Source organism: Miscanthus floridulus, chromosome 18 (assembly GCF_019320115.1).
Source record: "Miscanthus floridulus cultivar M001 chromosome 18, ASM1932011v1, whole genome shotgun sequence".
NCBI lineage: Eukaryota > Viridiplantae > Streptophyta > Magnoliopsida > Poales > Poaceae > Miscanthus > Miscanthus floridulus.
This window is the reverse complement of record NC_089597.1, coordinates 27,860,459-27,879,073: the sequence shown is the minus strand read 5'-3', so window position 1 is coordinate 27,879,073 and position 18,615 is coordinate 27,860,459. Positions and strand designations below refer to the sequence as shown.

Here is an 18,615-nt window from a genome sequence, read left to right as displayed (position 1 = left end):
CATCAAATCGTCGAGCTTCGGCTTCCCGTCTACTGCCTCTCTCACCCGACGCAGGGTCTTGTCGTCGGTAAGGGCGAAGGCGGACATCTTGATACCGGCAATCGGGTCGCTCGGGGTCATCTCGAACAGCCACCGCCGCCGGGCCATCAGCGGCAACACCCTCCGGCGGTGAAAAGCCACCACGACCACGGCCGCTGAAAGGCCGCGGTCACGCAGCCTCCCCAAGGCCCTCAAGAGCGGCTCCAGCCTAGGCTGATCAACCTTGATAACGCCGTATCCCCATTTCTCTGGCTGACTCTCTACAACCCGCCCGGTATAAGGGGGAAGTCCTCCGTCGTCGTTGCGGAGGTAGAACCAGCTGTCATACCAACGACGGTTGGACGATGACAGCTGGGCCGGGATGTAGAGGGACTGCCGGTCTTGGCGCACGTGAAGAGTGCAGCCGCCGGCCCTCAGCACCTTCCGAGCCCCCCTCGTTCCCCCCGGCTTGGTGGTGAACGTCGCTCGGAACAAGTGGAGCCACAACTCCTAGTGGGGAGCGATCCCCAAGTACCCCTCGCAGATGGCGACGAAGATGGCCGCCTGCGCGATGGAGTTGGGGCTGAAATTGTGAAGCTCCACGCCATAGTAATGCGGGAGCGCCCGCATGAACTGGTCCACCGGCGACCCGAGGCCTCGCTCGTGGAAGACGACGAAGCTCACCACATAGCCGTAGCACGGCCTCTGCTCCGACTCGTTCCCCGGAGCGATCCACTCCGGCTCGTCAGGGTCGGTGATCGGGCGAAGAAGACCGGCCTCCACGAGCGACCGCAGCTTCTCCTCGGTGACGTCAGACCGCTCCCAGGGATCCGCCGGGATGATGACGGGACCACCAGCCATTGCGCGGCGGAGGACGCTGCTACGGCGGTAATCTCTCTCCCTCTTTCTTTCAGTCTCTCTCTCTCTCGCCCTTCTCCTCCCCGCTCTATGCTCTCAACAACGGTATGGAGGCAACAAAAGCGAACGCGGAAAAGGTAAGGAGGGGAAGGGCGAGGCTCTTTGCGTATTTATGCAGGGACGAGACGAAACCACCGGGCGACGAAATCGGGGAAGTTTCCCCCAGAAAATCCGCTGCGGTTATCCAGATCCGGTTTTACCGCCCACGCGCCCACTCCCTCCTCATTAATCACGCGTACGGTTATGTCCCGTCGGCTGACACCATGTCACGTCCAACCGCAGCAGCAGCAGGCGCCGTTTCGCCTCCCCAAAAAAGCCACCTCAAAAGACGCGCCTACCGTTGTTAGCCGTAGGGAGAGAAATAACCCCCACCCGATTCCTTTCAGGCAAAGGAACTGGGCACCGAAGCCCACTACGGTCCAGGGGTTCGAAGGCTAGGCCCTTAGGGGTTTCGACAGCCACCCCAGGGCAACAGAGTCAGGGGCGACTACAGGCGAGCCTATACGAGGCCGAGGCCCAAGCAAGCGAAACGCTTGGGACGCCCTGTGTCGTGTCCGAGACCGGCAGGGAGGTCTCCGAATGGGATCCCACCGTAGGGAGGCACCGAGCCACCGAGGCCCAGCGAACGGCCTCGGCACCCACTAGAGAAACCCTCCGGTACTCTTGGAGCGCGTCTCCGGACCGCTAGCCGACCCCCAGCGAACGGGGTACGGGCCTCCACTCGGACTTACCCGATAACAGCTCACCGGAAATGCCATCGCTCGCGCCCACCGAGGGTAGCGTGGCACATTCCACCCCTCCTTCCGAGCGAAAAGGAAGCGCGAGGGTCGAATAAAAAGTCAGGAGAATCCCTGACGGCCCTCCTGCTCCGCGCAGAGGCTAAGGGAATCTTCCTGCAAAACATTGTCGAGGCCCAGCGACTTGGGCTCGCACACGAGGGGGCTCGGCAAAACAAACCCTCCTTCCGAGCGAAAAGGAAGCGCGAGGGTCGTTCAAAAAGCCAGAAGAACTCCTGACGGCCCTCTTGCTCCGTGCAGAGGCTAGGGAGCTCCTTCTGCAAAAGACGCCGAGACCCCGCGACCTAGGCTCGCACCCGAGGGGGGCTCGGCAGATAGACCCTCACGCGCGAGGGGCGAACCAAAAGCCAGGGGGACCTCTGACTGCTCTCTCGCTCCGTGCGAGAGACTCGGGGGCTCCTCCTGCAACTTTGCCGAGACCCAGCGGCTCAGGCTCGCACACGAGTGGGCTCGGCAAACAGCCCCCCGTCCGAGCGAAAAGGACGTGCGGGGGATGGACAAAAAAGTCGGGAGGACCCCTGACCGTCCTCTCGCTCCGTGCGGAGGCTCGGGGGCTCTTCCTGCACCCAAGATAAAGACAAGCGACCCGAGCCCGTTACGGTCCAGGGGTTCGAAGGCTGGGCCCCCAAGGGTTTCGACAGCTGCCCCAGGGCAAAAGAGTCAGGGATGACTACGGGCGAGCCTGTACGAGCGCACCCTGTGTCGTGTCCGAGACCGGCAGGGAGGTCTCCGAATGGGATCCCACCGTAGGGAGGCACCGAGCCACCGAGGCCCAGCAAACGGCCTCGGCACCCACTAGAGAAACCCGCCGGTGCTCTTGGAGCGCGTCTCCGGACCGCTAGCCGATCCCCAGCAAACGGGGTACGGGCCTCCACTCGGACTTACCCGATGACAGCTCACCGGAAATGCCGTCGCTCGCGCCCACCGAGGGTAGCATGGCATCTTCCACCCCTCCTTCCGAGCGAAAAGGAAGCACGAGGGTCGTACAAAAAGCCGGGGGAACCCCTGACGGCCCTCTCGCTCCAGGCGGAGGCTAAGGGGCTCTTTTCGCAGCATCGTCGAGACCCTGCGATCCGAACTCGCACCCACGGGCCCGGCAAACACAATAAAAACCCCTCACTCGAAAGAGAAAAAAGCCCCTGAAGAAGTGAAATCACTCCTCCAGGGCCTCGGGGGCTACACCCGGCGGGTGCGCTCGCGTGCACCCACCGAAACCTCGAGTACAAAACACCATCCCGACAGGAACTATCAAGAGCCAATTCTCGTCAGAACCTCAGGGGGAGTGCCTCCACTCCCCCCAAGGCTCGGGGGCTACTGTCGGATACCGTGAGAAGGGGTACCCTAAGCAAGAACCAAAAAACGACTGCTTAGACTTCGTAAAGATCGAAACCAGCTAAACACCGCTGGCCTCGGCTGATTCTCCGACTCGCCCGAGGCCCCCTCACCGCTGACCTCGGGCGATCCCCCACCGAAGGCCTTGGCCGACCCCCTCTCGTCGCAGGCCTCGGCCGGGCCGCCGACCCTCCGTCTCGCGCGAGGCGGGCTCGACAGCACTCTGCTGCCTCTTCCTTCACCCGTCCCTCTGACAAAACGTCGTGTCGCATTAACTCAGCCAACTGCTGCCCCTGACGTCGGCCGCATGCTCGACACAGTACAGCGGAATGGCCGACGGGACAGGAGGCAGGACTGGGCAGGGGTTACCCGCCACTGTGCCAACCACTATGCACATGGTTGACACCCATGCCTCACTGTGCTGCCAACTCCTGCTCCGAGAACAACGCAGCGTGGGGAGCCACGTCTGGGATACTGTGGCCTCGGAATCAGTACCCAGGACCAATAATTCCCTCCAAGGCCTCGGTAGTTTGCTTCAGGGGCTCGGCAGCCTGAGGATCCATGTCCGCCGAGCCCCCACGATGGCTCGGCCTCGGCATCTGCAGAGCCACGGCTCCCTACGACGTCATCGCACGATGACCAGCACGTCGCCCGCCATGTCCTGCCTCAAGCTGTACTGGAGCCCCACGACGCACAAGACCAAGTATGATCGGCGCGTCACTTCTGCACGACAAGGACGGGGCCACTCCATCGACCATACCACGACAGTGGCCGGCTACAGGGCTCGGACAGGCCACCCTCATTTATAGAGCGCTATGTAGCAACATATGTACGTTCCTGGTTCTCCCTTAGAGTATAAAAGGGAGGGACCGGGGCCATTTCAGGGGGAGCAACGAGTAGAAAGACGAACACACCAATAGAACTACACGCTTCCACGCTGCTTGAGAACAACGCCTCAAGCAGCTCGCACCACCCCCGTCGAGACCTGGGGCTAGCTCCCTCTCTCACCTAGCTTGTAACCCCCTACTACGAGCACTCCGGTGCAAGGAATACAAGATTGATCCCTCAGACTGGACGTAGGGCCTCGATCGCCTGAACCAGTATAAACCTTGTGTCTCTTTGCATCACTATCCGGGATAGGGGCACGCAGCACAAATTCACTCGTTGGTTGAGGGACCCCCGGTTCCAAAACACCGACAATCACAAAATACATCTAGAACATCATATGTATACTATATGAACATTGCATGCACTATAAAATCTGACAAATTTGATCACGTAAAATCTTTCGAAATATGTCGAGAGATAACTAGCCACTCTCATATTTATTTGGTATCATAAACATTAAACATATTTTTTTATATATGATTGCTTCTATCTGGTTAAATTTAAGATTTGTTGATCCTTGAGAGATGTGAAATGAGCATTTACTTTTGTACGGAGAAAGCATGTCTGGTAAATGGTTGTGTTTGATTTCTAGCGAGAAATCTCGAGCCCAAACTCGAAAATTGCACTTCCTCTCTTGTGCTTCTGCACGCCTGCTGAGTGCTGACATTGCTGTTGCGATGCCTTCTGCGTCATCGTCCTCATCTTCCTCCCTCTACATCATCGGCGCCTCCTCGCCTCTCCGTGGCGACCCCATCATCGAGGGCAGCGACACGGAAGATGACGGCGGCGGCGGCGGCGCGCTCTCGAGGTCCGTGGCCGAGCGCTTCGCCTCGTCCTTCCAAACCCAAGGCCAAGGGACCCTTGACGCCCTCTGCAGGCAGTACGGAGTACCGGCGGTCCTCCCCGCCGCCCACCAGCGCGCGTGCTCGCCGCCGCCCCCGGGGACCGTCTGCGTGTACGCACCCGCGCTGGAGGCCGGCATGCGCGTCCCGCTGCACGGCTTCTTCTGCGAGGTGCTCGCCCACTTCGGCGTCGCGCCGAGCCAGATCACGCCCAACGGGTGGCGCGCCATGGCCGGCTTCGTCGTCCTCTCCCACTCCGCCGGCGTGGCCCCGTCTCTCCCCGTGTTCCGGCACTTCTTATCGCTGTGCGCGTTCAAGTTCAAAGGGTGGTACTGCTTCCGGGGCAAGGACGTCGCCGGCGCGCTCTTCAAGGGAATGCCCCCCTTGGATTAAGGGGTGGAAGGAGGCCTTCTTCTTCCTCAAGTCGCCGACGCCGTGGCCGTGCCGCGTGGAGTGGGGCGAGCTGTCCAAGGGCTCCACTGTTGAGCCGGTACTCACCAGAGACGAGAAGAGCGTGGCGAAGAAACTGCAGGCGGCAAAGGCCGCGCAAGCGCAGGCGTCGGGAGTTACTGTGAAGAGTGAGCCTTGCAACGACACGCCGTCGTCTGGGAAGAAGAGGAAGGCGACGGAGGACGCCGCGAAGCAAGGTCCGTCTCGCCCTGAGCCGAGTACGCCACTTGATCGTGCCCACGCCTCGCCGTTCTCGTACGCGTGTTCACCTTCCCCGCCGGGCTTCTCCAGCCACTAGTCATGGAAGATTAGCCGTGAGCGTGACTATGATTCAATGCCACGGAACATGGCTCACAAACATGACGGCGGCTGCACCACCAACTGGGAGAGCGCACGGCAGATGCTGCAGAGCATCGTCACGCCGGCGCTGGAGCAGACGTTCTCGGCGGCGAAGCCCTCCGACGTCATCGCTTCGAGCTACATCACAACGCTACAGGTTCGCTTTCGCTCCAGACAGAGACAGTGACTCGTTTCGTGCATGTCTCATACTAACCCGCTCTCGTGTCATCGCCGCGCCGCGCACGCAGGCCGCGAACTACGCGTCCTTCTCGCTGGGCTACGCGCTTGAGCTCGAGGAGAAGCTGGCGGCGAGAGAGCGCGAGGCGGACGCGCTGCGGCAGGAGCTGTCCCAGGCCAAGTCCGAGCTCGCAGGAGCGAAGAAGGCGGCCGCGGAGGAGCTGAGGAGCGCCAGGGAGGCTGCGGTGCGCGAGTTCCGGGGCTCCACGGAGCAGGTGCTCTCCGATTAGCCGAGCATGCACTGGCCGGGTACGAGAAGGGTAGGGAGGATATGCAACATGTTCGCTTGCTCGTATACGATAGTGGATTATAAGCTGGAATAGTACTTTTCTCTCACACCAAACCAGCTAGTAGTAAATAATCCACGATTGTTTACGGCTTGCCGAACAAGCTGCATCGATGCTTGCGGACTTTTGGTTGCATCGATGCCTACCGAACAGGCTGCATTGATACATGAAGCGTGCCGTGCTGCGCCGGTACCCGCACCTCGACCCGGAGCAGTTCATCGTGCCGGCGGACGGCGGCGGAGCACAGTAAGTAGCACGCGGCGGCAGATCGATGCTTGCGGATTTTTGGCTTGCCGGTCCCCTAACCTAACCAAACCCAGGATCATGCGTGCTTGGTTAGATAAGATAGACCTCATGTATGTAGCCAAAACATTGCATTAGAGATCAGACGCTAAACTTAGGGGGTGATTAGTTGCTTTGGTGATGGGGAGCCGGGATGAAGAGCCAGTCCAGGATGGTGAAATGCATGCTCAAACCGTACACCCAATCATGTTTGGTTGTCTTTGTTGTTGGTCCGGTACAAGATGAGATCTTGTTTGGTTGCATGCATGGATGAGAGTTTTGAGTGTATGACACATGGGCCTCTGTATCATGGGTGCATCGCGTTGTCCTGCATCACGAGGGAAGTAGGAATCGAGAAGACGGACCCATGCGGGACGGAGGGGTGAAGATGAATGAGACGGAGCAGGGAAAGGATGCGAGGCAGGCATCCAAACACGGCCAAGTGCACCGAGCGGTGCTGGGATGGGGCTCAAGATGGCTTCCTGCGTGCAACCAATCATCCCCTTAGTATCTCTCTCGTACGCGCCTGATTTTGGTTTTTAATCGCATTTCGCCACCTCTAGAATATTGGAATTCTGGCATTTTGGTTTCTATTTCGTCGAGATGTTCAGCTGCTGGACCATGTTCATTGATGATTCCGAGTTAACTTACCGCATGTTTAGTTTTCCATTTAGGCCAAAACTTTTGCTGTTTTATCCTATCTTTTGGCAAAATGGATATAAACATCATAGGCAAAAACAACAAAACTTGGGCTGTAAAACTTTTGGCATTTGAGACCCAAGTGGCCTAAAACTGGGCAAAAAACATCTTGTGAGCGCGTGTTGTGTCTGCATGGCTAAAGTTTTGCCATGCATCTAAACACCAAATACCAAAAGTTTTGTGGCAAAAGATTAGGGGCAAAAGTTTTACCATTCCAAAAGCATCTAAACACCCCCTTAAGGTCCCTTTTTTTTTGAGTTTCGGCTAGTAGAAAATATATGGAAATAGTATGGTAGTGGTAGCCCACTGATGATGTTCAGTTGTTCACATAACAATAAACGGTCGATTATCGACATCATTGATGGCGGTGTAGCAGTCTTAAATATGTTGATGATACAATTATCTGCCTAAAACATGATACACAGGACGCTACAATACAATTATCTGTCTAAAACATGATACACAGGACGCTAGGAATATGAAGCTCCCTGTTGACATGTATGAAATGTTAGTTGTCTTAGGATACGCCGATAATACAATTATGCGTCAAAAACATGATACACGGGGCGTTGGGAATACGAAGCTCATGTTATACATGTATGAAATGTTAGTTGGTCTCAGAATCAACTTCACTAAGAGTGAAATTGTGATGACAAAATGTGAAAAATTGGGACAGCAGGTGTCCCATTGAGTCTAAGTAGACTGCATTTGATTTATTGGTTACCACTTGAGGAGAAAAGGTGCTAAGAGACTGGATATTGGAAGACTGATCAATTCCAACCTTAGCAATGCTCCTATAATCCCAAATGGAACATTAAAAAGCTTGATCAGATCAGATGTTCCTTCTTCAGGCAAGGAGGAGGCACCAAGAAGAAATATCACTTAATCAAATGAACTAAGATATGTAAAAGCAAGGAGGGGGACTAGGGGAGGGGTATCAAGATATTAGAAAAATGAATATGAATCTTTTATGTAAATGGTGGTGGAAGTTGGAGAAGGAAAAAGGCCATAAGGCAAGACATTATATTCAATTCAAATACCTCCAGGGAGAATCAATTTGTACTATGAAACACAGACAAAATGATTTACCTGTTTGCTTAGACCTTTTGAAAATTAGAAACATTAAAGATATGAAGGCACGCCGAATCGGCGGCCTTCTAGGCTGTCCACGTCAGTTCTTTTAATTTTGTGCGTTAGATCGAAATTCCACGGCTCAGATGAGATAGACGAGGATGGACGGTAGCAGAGGACGAGAGATTCTCGACATCGGTGCGGGTGGTCGGCACGCATCCTCGCATGTCGCTGGGCCCTTCCTTGCATGCATGCAAAAGTTCACTGGGCCCTTCCTTGCATGCATGCAAAAGTTGCCGACACTCACTTGCTTGCTTACTTCACTTGCTTCTTCACGGGATAACCGGCTGTCCGCAGAAAAAAAATCTCGTCCCCTCCAATCGGCGTCCCGTCGTCTCCTCCGTGGCTGTCGCCCTGCCCTCTTCCTTCCCCTACGCCGCTGCTCCGCCTCTCACAGCGCCGCCCCTCCCCATCGCCTGCACCGGCGGTGCGCCCTCTCCAGCGCTTGCTCCACCTCTCCCTCGCTCCTCGTCGCGACCGCCGAGGCTCCCCGCACCCTGTGTGCGGCGCAGCGGCGTCCCCCCGGCACGGCGCCATGGTGCGCCGTCCAACGCCGGTGGCCGTCGCGGCGTCCGAGCCCCTGCTCTCCCCCGGCGCTGCTCCGGTGACTCCGTGCCCATATCCGTCGATCTACCCACCAGATCCGGTGCCGGTGCCGGTGAGGTCATCGCTGGCAGCTAGGTTTGAACTCGCCCAGGTCAGGTATCACACCACCGTCCTCGTTGTTCTTCTCTGCATCTTCACAATACCTGTGCTTCAGTGATTTGATTTTCTTTGATGTGACTGCGGCAGGCTGGCTGGCAGCGACGGCCTCGCGTTCTGCAGTGGAAGGGCCGAGAGTCGCAACAGCGGAACCCTAGCCTCGACCTCTATCTCCCTCTAGCCACAGCTGTTCAGGTACGAATCTCCTTTCCTCATCGTTCCTCGGGTGGTTCGTGCCCCGCTGCCTTCTAGATTTGTTTTCTTGTGGGGGGTCGTGTCGTGTTGCGTAGATGCGGATACGGACGCGGACGCGTCGGGGGCTGATTTGCTGATTAATTCTTCCCTTCTTGCTTTGTTGGTAGGTCAACGGTGAAGGATGAGCAGGCACTGGAGCCGCACGATCTACGTCGGCAACCTCCCCGGCGACATCCGGGAGAGGGAGGTGGAGGATCTGTTCTAGAAGGTGGGGAAATTTTTTTAATTGTTTGATTCCTTGCTACCCTATTAATCATTACGGCGCCGGCACATCCATGGAGGTCGAGCATGGCGTGGAGAGCCAGACCACGCCCCCAGGTGTCTGTGCGCTGCAGGGGGAGGCGTTCCACCACCACTAGCAGCAGCACCAGTGCCCGGTGCAGCATTGCGTTGCGTCGCCGCAGCTACAGCTCTCGTCCGCTCCGACCTGCCGAGGCTTGCCACCGTGCTATCCGCGTCGGCTGCCCGCACCTACTCGACGCCATCCTCCACTGTTGTGGCGCCGCCTCGCACAGCCTTGCCTCCTACCAGGGCAAGGCAGAGTGGGCTGGATCCAAGGGTCAGTGCTGAGGAGTCGCAAGCTCCAAGAAGGTCTGGACCCTTTCACTTTTCTCCTCTCCTGACGGGAATGTTCTTTTTCTCTCCTCTTGGTTCTAGATCAGGTGGAGTATTGATTTGTTTTTCCATCTGATTTGGGGTCCTCTGTATCCTCGATGCTGGCTGTGTGTGCGTCGATGGACCTTCTGTTTGTGGCAGCGGATCTATGAGCCTTGTTTTGTGTTTTTTTTCCTCTGTTGGTCAATTCGTGTCCTCGTTGTTTCTCACACTAATTCTAGTTGCAGATGATTGCTGTAGTTATCTAGACGAATAGAGGTGATGGAGAAGAAGCAGGTCTCTTCTTTATGCTATAACCTCATGAGAAGCCTTGCATCTGTTATACCGAACCATGCAATCTTAAATTTGTGGGAATGTTATATGCAAAAAATTAAACCAGAAATTGCACTTTGAATAGATGTGTTGATAACTTAGCATGGCAATGTAGGAACCAGGATAATAAAGCAGGTGACATTATGTTGAGTAATTTTTTGTATATTATTATATTATTATACTGATGATAGTAGACTACATGCGTGTAGGATTGGAATAGCTAAATTTTGCACTCTAGAGTGGCTAAATTTGTTATGCGGCACTAACAGGGAGAATCCATAAGAAGCTTGTAGTGTCTTTGGTTCATGGCTACCTAAAGACATGGAAGAAGCAAGGCAGGATGAAATGAAAAGATTTTTCCATTATGCTTCTAAATCAGTCTCGCATCTGCTTAGTTTCTAATCAAGCTTTCAGCTAGGATCCTCTATGATCGATTGTTCAACCTCACTCTTTCAATATGGAAGTAGAGAAAAAGGATGCAAGCCCAAAGTATGGAAAAACGTCTCATTTGTTGGCAAAAAGTTTTGGTGGTTAAACCTAATTTATGTTCAAAATGCAGGCTTGGTCCAACAAAGAAGTCAAACATTTACAAGGGGTGAATGAGAGATTACTAAAAAGAATTGTTGTACTAAAGGGAACAGTTAAAACATTGAATTCTAAAATAGATCCTTTGACCCTAGACGATTCGCTTAACCAGTTTGTAGAACAATGCTTGGGTTCAGAAGATGTCATTTATCTAGTTGGTGGTTTTGATGGCTTCTCATTTGTGCCATCACTAGACTCTTTTTCCCCTTCATTGGACGTAGTAACACCCCTCAAACCAATGGCTGTTGGCAAGTCATATACCTCAACTGTTGCACTAGAGGGCAAGATATTTGTTCTCGGTGGTGGTGATGGTGTTTGCTGGTTTGATACAGGTTGCTACTTGGCTTCTAAGTTTAGTTCCCTCTTGAGCTCTTGTATTTCAATCTCTGTCCTGATTCTGCATTTATCTTTTGGATGAAGTTTACTGTTATGACCGAAGCCGTGGTGATTGGTCCACATGCCCATCGTTGACTCGTGACAGGTGGAGCCTTGCTGGGGTTAGTGTCAATGGGAGAATCTATGCATTTGGTGGTGGAGATGGAACTGAGTGTTTCTCTGATGTTGAGATGTTTGATCCTACTCATGGTAAGTGGATAAAAAATCAGCCTATGCTGGAAAAGGTATCAGTTTCTACCGTTCATTTGTTCTAGAATGTGAAAACTTTTTTTCTCATACATTACTGAAGCCCTTACACTTGGTGGAACATGCATAAATCTGCCTAAGACACAAATAGCTTGGGAAATAATAACCATTTACTCATGAAAACTGTGTACTTCTACAGTGAAGAAAAACAGTTCCTGGTTCCATTTTAATTTGATGTACCGGCCTTTTTGGAAAAATATTTGCTTCTGATACAAATCTCCACATAATATGATAAACTCTCTAGCTTGACTGTCTTTGTCACACTGTTCTTCAGCGCTTAACTCTAGCTGGTGTGGCACTAAATGGTGTGATTTATGCTGTTGGTGGCTTCAATGGTGTTGAATATCTGAGGTGATGTGCTTTCCTGCCTGTACTTAGTACTTGATTGGTTTGGTTTTGATCTGGTGGCAATACAACAGCTCATAAAACCTCCAGACATCTCAAAACAGTTAGTTAAACCTCATGCGCTGGCCTATGGTTTAGTGCAAATCTAAATAAACTGAATTATTTCATAAATGTTCATTAGCATATTCTCTGTTGCTATAATGGCAGTGGTATTTGAAGTGAGAGGAGCAACAAGAAAACTATTCTGCTAACTTTGCGATGTGTATTGGCAGCACTACTGAAAGACTTGATCCTCGGGAGCCTAACTGGAAAATGCTACCAAGGATGAGTGCAGGAAGGGGCTGTCATACACTTACAATGCTTGATGAGAAGATGTAAGTCATGTAACTCTTTCTTTTTATGTTGAAACAATGAACTGAAGATATGTAGGATGTGCCTTCTGAAAAAAATGCTATATATATAACGCATGCCCAGCAAATGAGGGGGGGGGGGCATCAGGGTGTATACTATCCTTTGTTGACGTAATTTGCCTTTGTATTTTCTTCCAGATTCTCGATTGGTGGATACGACACTGGCCTAAAGCAATGGTGGCTACTGTTGAGGTGTGCGAGCCAAGGATGCCGTCATGGATGATGGTTGAACCCATGAACTACACCAGAGGATATCATTCTTCAGCTGTGCTCGGTGGCTCAATATTCACCTTTGGTGGGGTGAAAGGTGAAGCAGATACAATCTTGGATGTGGTAAGTAGCAACACCAAATGACAGATTTCTTATCGTGTTCATTTGGCCGTTAATAATTCAACTGAGCTGGAACCAAAAATCATACATCCAAAATCTTGCGTTTAGTTGCCAGGGCTTGATAGTGAGGCAGTCACTGAACTGGTATTTGTCAAGGGTCGGCCTACATCAACTGCCAGGGCTTGATAGATGATGGCAGCTGCATTTCTAGTGCACTAGGCCACTAGCTGTATTTATCTGTCCACCACATTCTGGATGGCAATGAGAAAAATAATTTTGTATGGTGGTGTTAATAAGTTGTACCAACAAAAAGGATATGCATAACGAACTGCATAGCTCATAAAAGCTTACTGATTTTGTGTAGAACATTATTAGAATTTAAAGTATTTACTAATGCTTAGTAGGGGGGCCGGGGTGGGATGTGAATGTCCCTTTTCCTGAGGCAAACACGATAGGTATGTTGTCTGCCTTATGTTTATGATGATTACATTGTCCTGTCTTTTTGCAGGGCCAGAAAGTTTTAATATTCTTCGAGGACATTCAAGGGCCACAATGTTTCTCATATGTAACAATGCTGCACAAGCCATTCTATCTTCGTTATTCCTTAAGTATGCAGGTAATGGTTTTTGACATTTGCTCTTTATTATTATTGCAGTTATCACATCTATTGTCTAACTGAAATACACTGCAGCCACAATTTTAAAGAAGTATTCATCAACTGTTGCCACAATATTTACTGTCCTAGCTTCTGCTGCATTCTTGGGGCATACCTTGACCATTAATTTTCTCCTGGGCATATCAGTGGTGTTTATTTCAATGCACCAGGTAAACTGGCCTTTTTTATTACTTTTTTTTGTTGAACAACCATTGTTGTATTTCATGTATCTTTCTGTCATTTCTCCTTAGTTCTTTTCTCCACTTGCTAAAGTCAAAGATGACAAACCAGCTGACTTAATAGAGTTGGAAGATACCCAAATTCACCGGTAAGTTTTTATCTCGCTTCAAATGGTATTAACAAATTACTCCAATACTTGATTTAGGTTTCACTTGGCATTGCCCTTTGAAGAAGTGCTGTTTTGCACTGTGTCCATGATCTCCGTCTAGACTTTTATAGCTTTGGCATGTGCTTTGGGATGCCTGTTAATGTTGTTGTAGAAATAGCAAGCTGTTTATTAAGTTTCTTTTGACATGTGGCCTCATGTGGTGCATATTTTCCACAGGTCATCTGAATCTTCTTTTGTAAATATGACCGCTGGTGCCGCTGATGATGTGAGTATCTTATTTTCCATTTTAGAATAGATGTGTCATTTTAGAGGCTACATCTACTTCAGCTTTCATTTCAGGCGAGCCATCGGATTGGAACTGATGAGAGGAAAACGCTCTTGCCTACATGAACTAGTTTCTTGAGGTATACATAGATTCTTGTAGCCATATTTCTACTGTGTTGCCCAGTTAACAGTTTGACATGGTAAATAGCTATATGCACGTAGTTTGCCAATTCAGTAAGGTGTATGATTATAGATATTTTACACAAGCTAAATCGTGATTTTTTGGTGGATATTTGACTGTGACAGTTCATTTTCTATACCACTTTAAGAAAACAGATTGTTGCAAATTGATGGTAGAGGCCCCAAATGCTGATCCATAGGCTCACATTGTTTTGGATATATGCTTGAAGATGAAAATAATCTGGTTAGCTGTACCTATTAGCTCGACATAGGTTGGCAGCTGTGGGCTAAAATATAAGATTTTGATTTCCACATGCGTTCTATATTTCTATGAGCAATGTACTAAGCGAGACAAGTTTCCTGGAATATTTGTCTCTCTCACAAGCAAATGAACACCGGTTCTTTCTGTTCTGCAGGTAGGATAGGAAGACAGCTTTTTTGCCGTGTGAGCAGTAGATTTCATGTAGCATTGTGAGTTGAATAAACTATTGTACACCGTAAAGCCAAAAGAAAGAAAGAAGTACCAACATGTTCTCCATTTTTTCCTTTCATTTTTGGGATGAGGCCGGTGGCCGGCCATAGTGGCCGTGGGAGTGACAGAGCAGCATACATTTTGGTAGGCATATAATTCAATAGGGATTTTGCGGATACGCTACTTGTAACAGAAAATTTCCCTGGAGGCTGTATATGAACAACGTCGATGTGATAACCTTTTTGTATGGAACCTTTTCTTTATACTATTGATTAATTGTTTTACTATTGTTACTACATTGTTACTACCGTGTTCAGTGTTTGACTTTTGCGTAACCACGAAGTCTGTTTGGACATACTGTTGAAATGGGAACACCCATGTAAGCTGAATCTCGATTTTCACGGGAATTCTACCTGCGCTGGGGACGCGAAGCCCCTGCGGTAGAGCAAGTCGCTCATGATGCTGTTGCAGTGATAGACTGCTAACGTAACCATTTTTTAGTTGGGCTTAGAGTCTGTTCCGTGATAGACTGCTAACGTAACCAGGAACCCTCTGGTTCTACCACCCGACCATTCCAGCGATTTTTGTCGAGTCTTGGCTGTTTACGCAGTTTCTTTATGATTTTTAGTGGTGGAAATCGTCTGGCCTTCTCCTTAACAGTGGCCATCGCAAATTACAAGACAGAGCACACGTAGGCGCTTCTCCTTTCCACTTTTTACAGCGTCTCGCTGAAGAGGTTAAGGCATTTGCCACTTGGTTGTACTCTCTCTCTACTTGAAACACTTCAAATCTCCTACAACAAGCACATCACCCGCAGCGAAGCGCGGGCAGCAGTGGTTGGGGTTGGTGGACACATTTAGTGCCTCTCTTCCTTACCATCAGATAAAAATGATTCACCGACCATGCAGGACCATTTGTACTTACACATGCATCCATGCATGTGCACGTTGCTCCCGAGATGGTCGGTGGTTGGGGTTGGTCGCCATTACTACAGCTATCATAATTGCATCTACATCCATACTTGCAGAGGCTCTCGTTCCTTGTGGCTTTGTGCTTTGCATCGCCTGCGGTTACGCCTATCATGACCCAAGTCTCCCCGCACTCTTTTTTGGGCTCTTGTCGGAACCTTGGCTTACAGCCATATTAGTCCTTAATGGTCTCGGACATCGCTCACCTCGAACGCATAGGACGTGCATTAATGCATAGCCTGTTTGTGCATTATTGTGCCGTATTGTTGGTAGATACAGCATCCATAGGTGTCACGCGTGTCGTAGTGTGCATGGCCTACTCGTGCTTGTTACACAGTTAGGTCTGCACTGTGGCTTTGTTCTCCGTGTTCGCTCGTGAGTCACTTCAGTAGTGACCCACGTCTCCTCGTACCCCTTTTCTTCGCTCTTGTCGGACCCTTGCCTTGCAGTCATACTACTCAATAATGGCACCGCACGTCACTCGCCTCGAATGCGCGGAATTTGGTCGATTAGTTCGTAGTGATCCCACGCAAGAAACCTGATGAACCGCGCCAGGACCACAGACCGCTCCGCCTTTATAAGCAGAGCCTGCCTTAGCCATTGGCACTCTTTTTTGGGCTCTTGTCGCAACCTTGGCTTGCAGCCGTATTAGTCATTAATGGCCTCAGACATTGCTCACCTCAAACGCATAGGACGTGCATTCATGCATAGCCTGTTTGTGCATTATTGGGCCGTATTGCTGGCAGATACGCCATTCATAGGTGTCACGCGTGTCGCAGTGTGCATGGCCTACTCGTGCTTGTTACAGAGTTAGGTCTGCACTATGGCTTTGTGCTCCCTGTTCTCCCATGAGTCACGTCAATATTGACCCACGTCTCCTCGTATCCCTTTTCTGCGCTCTTGTCGGACCCTTGCCCTGTAGTCGTACTACTCAGTAATGGCACCGCACGTCACTCGCCTCGAACGCGCGGAATTTGGTCGATTCGTTCGTAGTGAGCCCGCGCAAGAACCCTAGTGAACCGCGCCAGGACCACAGACCGCTCCGCCTTTATAAGCAGAGCCTGGCTTAGCCATTGGTACCACCACTCGTCGCACTTTACCTCGCATAGGTTTTCCCTTTGAGCAAGCTTTGTGCTTAGGCCTTCTTTGTAGCCACCACCAGAAATGACAGGAGCCTGCGTTAGCACTTACTGCCTGAACGTTGAGGGTTTTCCTAGAATCCTGCATGCCACCCTACAAAAGCTCGGAGTCAAAGATCGTCCTGAGTATGAGGGCCGTGAGTATCAAAAGTATGGCACCGATCGGTGTGAGGTTACCATCTACATTGGGAAGAGTAAAGAGTTCCCCGACATCACCGAAGCTTGGAGTGTGACCGCAACCGGGTTTACCTTCACTGACACCTACCAGGTTGTGGCCCGCAAAGCCTTGCGGTACCTTTGCCAGCTCTATGAAGAGCCGATTGCCCGTACCCCCATGAAGTTCTTTCCACCCTTGGATAGGAATCGGCGGCCATGGATGGCTCGCATGGAGGCTTTGCAAGGGCAGGATGTGCAAGAAGATAGTCCTACCATGGTGCACTTGACCACGTACCTGCTTGCTCTGGATGAGCAGTATGACCGGCAAGCCTTGGAGCTGAGGGCGTGCCTCCAGCGCGCCGAAGAAGCCGAGATCTTCATTCGGATGCTCCAGGTGCAGCTCGCCGAAGCACATGCCAGTGCTGCAGCTGCTGAGAGCCGGGAGACTGTCATGTCAGAAGCTCTGAAGGAGGCCGAAGATCGTCATGTTCATCAGCTGGGTGAGGCCTATCTGTTCACTAGGGCCAAGCGGAGGACGCTGGTTGATGAAAGGCAGGATGCCCCGATCTTGGAGGGGGTCCCTATCCACCCGCCTGAAAGAAGGAGAACCGGTGATGTAGAACCGCCAGCACCTCCACCTTCGGAAGTGTTAGAAGCAGAACCCTTGGTTCCTCTCACTCAGCCATTGGCACGAGAAGACGCAGATCCATAGCCAGGGCGGTAGAAGAATCCACCGAGCAAAGGCATAAAGATGCGTGGTTCCAAGGTAGATTAGTTGCCTTGGAATGCTGTACCCGTAGTAGTGGTGTTTTTCGTCGCTGTCCTCTTGTATTGTACTCTTGTCGTTATTGTCATCCGTAGTTATTGAATGCGTGTTGTAGTTTCGCCTAAGGGGAGTGGATCCTAATTCACTGTGTTGTAGTTTTCCCTATTTTCACCTATAATGTAATCCTATCCAATGTTGTACTTTAAATCTAAGTGTGTTAGTTGCTTGAGTCCAACTCCATCAAATACTTCTTTCCACTAACATGTCATTTATTTGCTGGCCTAGAATAGGCACCATGTAGTGACAACCAACCTCTATGTTCGTTTACAATATTGAGACCAACCTTCCGTACCAACACGATGACAAAACATATTAGACATATAAGCTATATTTCTTAAAATTTATATACCAAGCACATCACCCGCAGCGAAGCGCGGGCAGCAATGGCTAGTTTATATGCAAGGTAGATCAAGTTCAATTAAGAATAGAAAGAAAACTCTTTTTTAGAAAGATGATTGGTTATATGACAAGCTCCTATGCCATATGTTCCCTGATCTATTTAAAATGTGTGAGCATAAGGACATTTCTGTTTTTCAAGCTAAAAATGGGATGCAACAAATCACATTTAGTAGGTGGCCGATTGATGACATGAGAAATATATAGGATAAGATATGTTTGGAACCCTGAAGTATCAAATTGAAGGAGGAAGACAGTCTTATGGAAGTTTGGAAAGAGTGGTTAGTTTTCAGTAAAGTCTATTTACAATGCTATGACAACTAATGATGCAGGTCCATGTCACAAAAAATATGGAAAGGTAAAATTCCAGTTAAAATTAAAGTTTTCTTATGGATGGTGGAAAACAATGTCATCTTAACAAAGACAACATGTCAAAAGAAAATGGGGTGGTAGCCCTGAATGTCATTTCTGTGATCAAAATGAAATGATGCCTCACTTGCTGTTTAGTTGCAGTGCTGCTAAAGTTGTTTGGGCCACGGTTGCTCATTGTATTGGGGCTCAGAATGTACCCAAAACACTACAACAAAGCTAGATGTGGTGAGAAATGGCTCTCGAATGGACAAAAGTTATACTTTTGGTATTGTTGTTGCATGTTGGGCAGTTTGGAAAACGAGAAACGATATATGCTTCGAAGGAAAGATTGTGAACAATTCTGTTGAAATTGTGTGCTATGCTTGCTCTCTCATGCGATATTGGGCATGCGCCTATATGGGGAGGGAGACAAGGAGATGCTG

At 50.5% G+C, this 18,615-nt stretch overlaps 2 pseudogenes; both read left to right on the top strand.

The window, feature by feature from the left end:
- The first annotated feature begins 4,630 nt into the window (after nucleotides 1-4,630).
- On the top strand, nucleotides 4,631-6,358 carry LOC136519954 (uncharacterized; annotated as a pseudogene).
- Nucleotides 6,359-8,259: 1,901 nt separating this feature from the next.
- Nucleotides 8,260-14,588, top strand: LOC136522137 (uncharacterized; annotated as a pseudogene).
- Nucleotides 14,589-18,615: the final 4,027 nt, after the last annotated feature.